The sequence below is a fragment of the Rhinoderma darwinii genome, chromosome 1 (assembly GCF_050947455.1).
Source record: "Rhinoderma darwinii isolate aRhiDar2 chromosome 1, aRhiDar2.hap1, whole genome shotgun sequence".
Lineage (NCBI taxonomy): Eukaryota > Metazoa > Chordata > Amphibia > Anura > Rhinodermatidae > Rhinoderma > Rhinoderma darwinii.
The window spans coordinates 97,590,233-97,595,994 of record NC_134687.1 but is presented as its reverse complement, the minus strand read 5'-3'; the positions used below and the strand labels follow the sequence as shown (position 1 = coordinate 97,595,994).

At 48.2% G+C, this 5,762-nt stretch overlaps 1 long non-coding RNA gene across 1 annotated transcript; it reads right to left on the bottom strand.

Moving 5' to 3' along the window:
• Nucleotides 1-660: 660 nt before the first annotated feature.
• Nucleotides 661-5,490, bottom strand: LOC142736558 (uncharacterized). Its single transcript, XR_012880559.1, has 2 exons — nucleotides 5,407-5,490; nucleotides 661-881 (listed from the first exon to the last, which is right to left on the bottom strand). It is a non-coding gene; the product is annotated as an uncharacterized LOC142736558 (long non-coding RNA).
• Nucleotides 5,491-5,762: the final 272 nt, after the last annotated feature.

Below are 5,762 nucleotides of genomic sequence, written 5' to 3'. Positions count from 1 at the left end.
AAAAAAATTAAGTTGGGAATACCCCTTTAAGGCACTGCAAAAACTAAGATATATGCAAACATTTCATATTTTTGTTATTCTAAATTGCATTACTGCTATCTTTACTATACTTATAAATGTGGGGGTCACACATTTTTATCAAATTCTGTGATTCCGCATTCATCTGGGTCCCTATAATAAGCATTATATCTGTACAATATGAGACACCTCTCTCACTTGGGCCTAGGCCTACAAAATGTATATAGAATATTAATTAAAAACAGCCTTGGACAGGTGGGAGGAAGGCATTTTGTAGGCGTAGGCCCAAGAGAAAGGGGTAAGTCTCCTGTTGTACAGGTAGATTGTTTTTTAGAGCGCTGAATTATTATTATTATTATTATTGGTGTCAGTTGTAGCGCTCCCTGGATTTGCTTTTTGTCCTGAAATTCTTCATCCACCTCCTGCATTGACTTGTGGTGAACACGCATGTGCAGTATCTTCCTTCTCACTTCCTGCTCACTGAGCCGCGCATTGATCCTCATGTGAATCGGCCAGTGTCCTCTACGATATCTATCTTATCAGCTTGGAATCGGGTCATGTGCAGTGTAGCGCCATTCTCCTACACACACACAAGCCGAGAAGAGCTGTAAGAATGTATTTCTGCGACGTTGTGTGCACCAGTCAGCGGGGGTTCTAACATTTTATATTATTCTAAGTACGGAATACTGGGGCTGATCAGCACGGGGATTACTTTTCTTGGCAGGTTGTGGAGAAAGGCAGTACTGCAGAGCGATTGAGAACAGGGGGCGGAGCTACTTAGAACCAGATGTAATGCACTACTGGGAGTTGTAGCAGGAGCGGAGTCACGTGTGCCACACGGCTGGCTGCACACAAACACTGATCTGTAGAAGAAACACGAATGGTGAGTCAGTGACCTATGAATGGTCCAAAATAAAAATGTAAACATTTTAGTTCAAATTAAAAAAATTCAGGATTATTAACGTTCAGCAAAGCTGTTTTTGGTTTACCACTTTAAAGGGGTTGTCCATTTTTTTTTTTTTATATTAATTTATTTATAGAAAAGGAAATCACACAGATTTCTAATATACATGTATTTAAAATTCTGCTCACATGCCTTTCTAATATTAGTGTAATTATCTCAAAAAGCCCTCATATTTGTCCATAAAAAAAGCACCCATAGGATAACTGAATGGACAGTCATGTGACCCACATCATGTGACCACTGACACTCAGGTATATAACAGGTAAATAGTAGATTATTATAGGAGGAGAAATTATAAAGTATTTCTACCTACAGAAGGATCTCATCATTATGTCTGTCAGTGTCGGTGAGGAGCAGCTCTTACATTCTTCTCCGGGTCTTCTCTGCAGGGCCGCCATCAGGAATTTCTGGGCCCCATACAGCCATGATGTCTGGGCCCCCCTCCTCCATTACCGGGGGTGGGCAACGGAAAGTGTGGCACTCACGTTTGTACGTTATTCGCATTAAATGATTTTGGTGCTGATGTCAATTACAGTGAAGGAAACCATGGAGCCGGCAGTGACCGGTTCATGCTCCGGATTTTGATCTATTTAGCTAAAACGTATCCGACTGTATGGCATATAGTGGGATACGTCGCCTGGGGAATGGCCATGGGGAAACTACTGAAGTCACTGTCCATTAACAGGGCTGGAGCCTTCTACTAGCGCTCTGCCCAGGGACCATGGCGCCGCTCCTGATGTCCATATACATAAAGTGACGTCCGAAGCTGCACAAAGCCTGAGTACACGGCCGGAGCGTTGGCAACATTCTGGCCAGGGATTCCGGCCCTGGAGAATCCCCTGATGTCACTTTACATATATGGACAGTGATGTCAGGAGCTCCCAGGGACAAAGTCCACGGGTAGAGCACTTGTGATGCTGCCTGGGGACTCTGGAATAACAAAGTTTACTACGCCATTTCATACTTCAAAAAGAAGGTAAACCGACGTCCACCAGCACGGAGGCTAAAAGGACATAATGGAGCCCTGTGAATTATCGTCTACGTTGTTTATACTGTAAGGTAGGAGATTTCCTGACTACACGATAAACTTAGGGCAACAATACGATGTGAAGAGGCCTTAAAGAGGCTCTGTCACCAGATTTTCAAACCCCTATCTCCTATTGCAGCAGATCGGCGCTGCAATGTAGAGAACAGTAAGGTTTTGTTTTTTCTTCAAAAACGAGCATTTTAGGCCAAGTTATGACCATTTTTATATTTATGCAAATGAGGCTTTCTAAAGTACAACTGGGCGTGTTTACAGTAAAAGTCCAACTGGGCGTGTATTATGTGTGTACATCGGGGCGTTTTTACTTCTTTTACTAGCTGGGCGTTGTGAATGGGAGTGTATGATGCTGACGAATCAGCATCATCCACTTCTCTTCGTTAACACCCAGCTTCTGGCAGTGCACAGACACACAGCGATGCGATGAAGTTCCTGTGGGAGGAAGTGAGTGACGTCACAGCGTGATCTCGCGAGGACACGCTGTGTGTCTGTGCACTGCCAGAAGCTGGGTGGTAACGAAGAGAAGTGGATGAGCAAACACAAGTTTTCTTAAAAAACTTCTGAAAATCAGGAGCTGTTTTCCCTTGAATAACTCTGTATTTTCAGACTGTTTTTGCTAATTGTGTGAACATATCCTAAGGCCTTATTCACACGACAGTGTCCCGCCGTTTTTCCCGGGCGGTTTGCATTAGTTTTGCATCTGTTCCGGGCCGGGCAGGTCTGGACAGTGACATCAGGGGCAACTCTTGAAGGGGAATCCCCATGTGGCCGGTGATTCCACTTCAGGAAAAGCCCCTGTCGTCTGTGTCCATTTATGGACACTGAACGTTACTGGCTTCTCCTGGTGTGGAATCCCCGGTCACAGAGTGTTCGGGGATTCCGCTTCAGGAGTTTCCCTTGATGTCACTGCCCAGATATGGACAGAGACATCAAGCGCTCTGTCCAGGAGCGGAATCCCCGAACACACAGGGATTCCGCTCCTTCAGGGAGCTAAAGTGGGGCTAGCACATAGCAGAGCAGGGACGAAGCTACAGCAGTAGCAGCCACAGCAGCCGCTAGCGGCGCCATCGGCCATGGTAGGTGTCGCCGCTAGCAGCTGTTATGGCTGCTATAGCTGTAGCGATGCCTGAAGAAGCGCCAGGGCGGAAAGGAGGCTGATTCGCCGGGCCAGGGCGATTTGGGAAGGGAGCCAGCGCAGCGCCCCCTTCCACCTGCTGTACACCCCAGCCCTGCCACACAGTACCCATGCACATAGCAGAGCAGGGACGTCGCTACAGCAGTACCCCCACAGTGTTACCTCCAGCATAGAGCGCTTCTTCTGAATGAGATACACTCCTCCTCCTCACATGCACTCTGCGCTGTGAGGAGGAGAGAGCGACGGTAGACACGGCCATCACTCGGGAAACATTCCGGTGATGGCCGTGTATTACCCGGCCCCATAGACTTCTATGGGAGCCGGGCGACCGGGTAAACGGCCGAAAATAGGGCATGTCCCATTTTTTGACGACCGGTTTTCCCGGCCCGTCAAAAAATCGGTCGTGTGAATAGCCCTTTAGGGGTCTATTGTTCCTACTGCAGCCGGGTGACGGCTGATTTATGAACGGCCGTCACCCGGCCGGGAAACCCTGTCGTGTGAATAAGGGCTAATAGGCATGCAGCTTATTTAACCCCTTCCCTCCTCCTTTTTTGGATTTTAACTTTTGTTTTTTCCTCTCCACCTTCCAAAAGCTATAATTTTTTTTACTTGAGGGCTTGTTTTTTGCGGTACAAGTTGTAGTTTTTCATGGCACCATTTATTGTACCGCATAATGTACTGGGAAGATGAAAAAAAATTATTTGTGGGGTGAAATGCTGCACGTGCATGACGTTCTGACAAACCCCATTCACATGAGTTGGGGCTTATTCAGACTAACGTGTTAATCGTCCGTGTGAAGGACGTTTTTTTAATGGCCGTCACACGGCTGCGTGTATTTCTATGGGGCTATTCACACGGTTGTTGGTCTAACGGATCGTGTGAAGGGCCTGTAAAAAAATAGGACATGTCCTATTTTTGTGCGTTTTCACGGATCCCTCAATAGACTCAAGTCTATGAGGGATGTGTGAAAACGGGTCCCGCACGGCTGCAAATCGGCCACAAAAAACGGCCGTTCTTCACATCTGACTTCACACACATTGGTCTGAATATCGCCTTAGGCTTTATTCACACGAACGTGTCCATTTTGCACGCGCAAAAAACGCTGCATTTTGCCCGAGCAAAAGTTCAGTGTGGCGTCAGCATATGGTGCGTGGCTGCGTGATTTTCGCGCAGCCGGCATCATTATGACACTCTGTTTTGATGTTACAACACAGTAAAGAAGGGGGGGGGGCTTTTGTTTCCCTTCACTTCTTTACCTACTGTAGCGCGAATCACGCGCGTCACCCAGAAGTGCTTCCGTGTGCCGTGCACGATTTGCACGCACCCAATGACTTCAATGGGTGTGTGCTGCACGAAACACGGGCAAGTATAGGACATGTCGTGAGTTTTACACAGCCCACACACGCTGCGTGAAATTCACTGACAGTCTGAACGGCCCCATTCACTAACATAAGTCCGTGCGACGTAATAAGTATCACGGACGTATAACACGTTTGTGTGAATAAGGCCTTATATTGTAATTTGTAGTGAATTTTCAGTGCGCAATCCGCACCAAAAATAGGAGGCAAGTAAGTGGCTTATTCAGATGTCCATGTTCGGTCTGTGATATACGGACCGTGTATCGGTCATATTTCCCGGACCGACCACAGTTCAGGGAGCCGGGTTTCTAGCATCACAGTTATCTATGATCATAGTCCCTCCGTTCCCGTGGGAATACTGTCCCCGGTCCCGTACTGAAAGCATCATTACAGTATGGGACAGTATTCCCGCAGAGAGGCAGGGACTCCCAGCAACACTGATAACTATGATGCTAGGAGTCCGGCTCCATGAATTGTGGTCAGCCTGTGAGATACAGCCGATACACGCTCCGTATGTCACGGACCGAATGCGGCCGTCTGAATAAGGCCTTAGTCTAGTTACACAGTGCGGTGAAATCCCATTTTTTTGCCACAATTTTTGCAAAAACGTGACTTGACCGCACTGTGAGAATATAGCCTGATAGCACTTTTCATCTTTTGTATCTTTTTTTTATGCAATTTTCGTAATTGCGGCACAAATCACGCGGTTTTGCCGCGATTTTTATATAATCGCGGCAAAACTGCGCCATTTTTGCCGCGATTACGAAAATCGCGGCAAAAAACCGCTAGGAAAACGAAAAAATACCCAAAAACTTTTTAACCAACTTTATACAGTCTACAAATGGGGTCAGGGGGATGGGAAGCAGGATGGATAGGGGAACATACTCACCAGCCTGCAGGTCTTGTCGGCAGTGTAGAGGAGCTGGGGGGTGGGATCTCCACACGCAGCTTCAGCACATGCTGCATCTTCCCCTCCAGTGAAGCTACAACAGGTATGCAGGGGCTGCCACGAGTGTTGCTAGGGGAACGTCGCTAGGGGGGGGGTCGCTAGGGGGGTGCCGCGGGCGTTGCGAGGGGGGGCCCGTGAGCATTGCGAGGGGGGCCCGTAAGCATTGCGAGGGGGGCCCGTGAGCGTTGCGAGGGGGGGCCCGTGAGCGTTGCGAGGGGGGGCAACAGTCCGAGGGGGGCGGCGACGGCAGCCCGGCGGGCCCCTTTTCTTCATCCATGTGGCCGGGCCCCTGACGG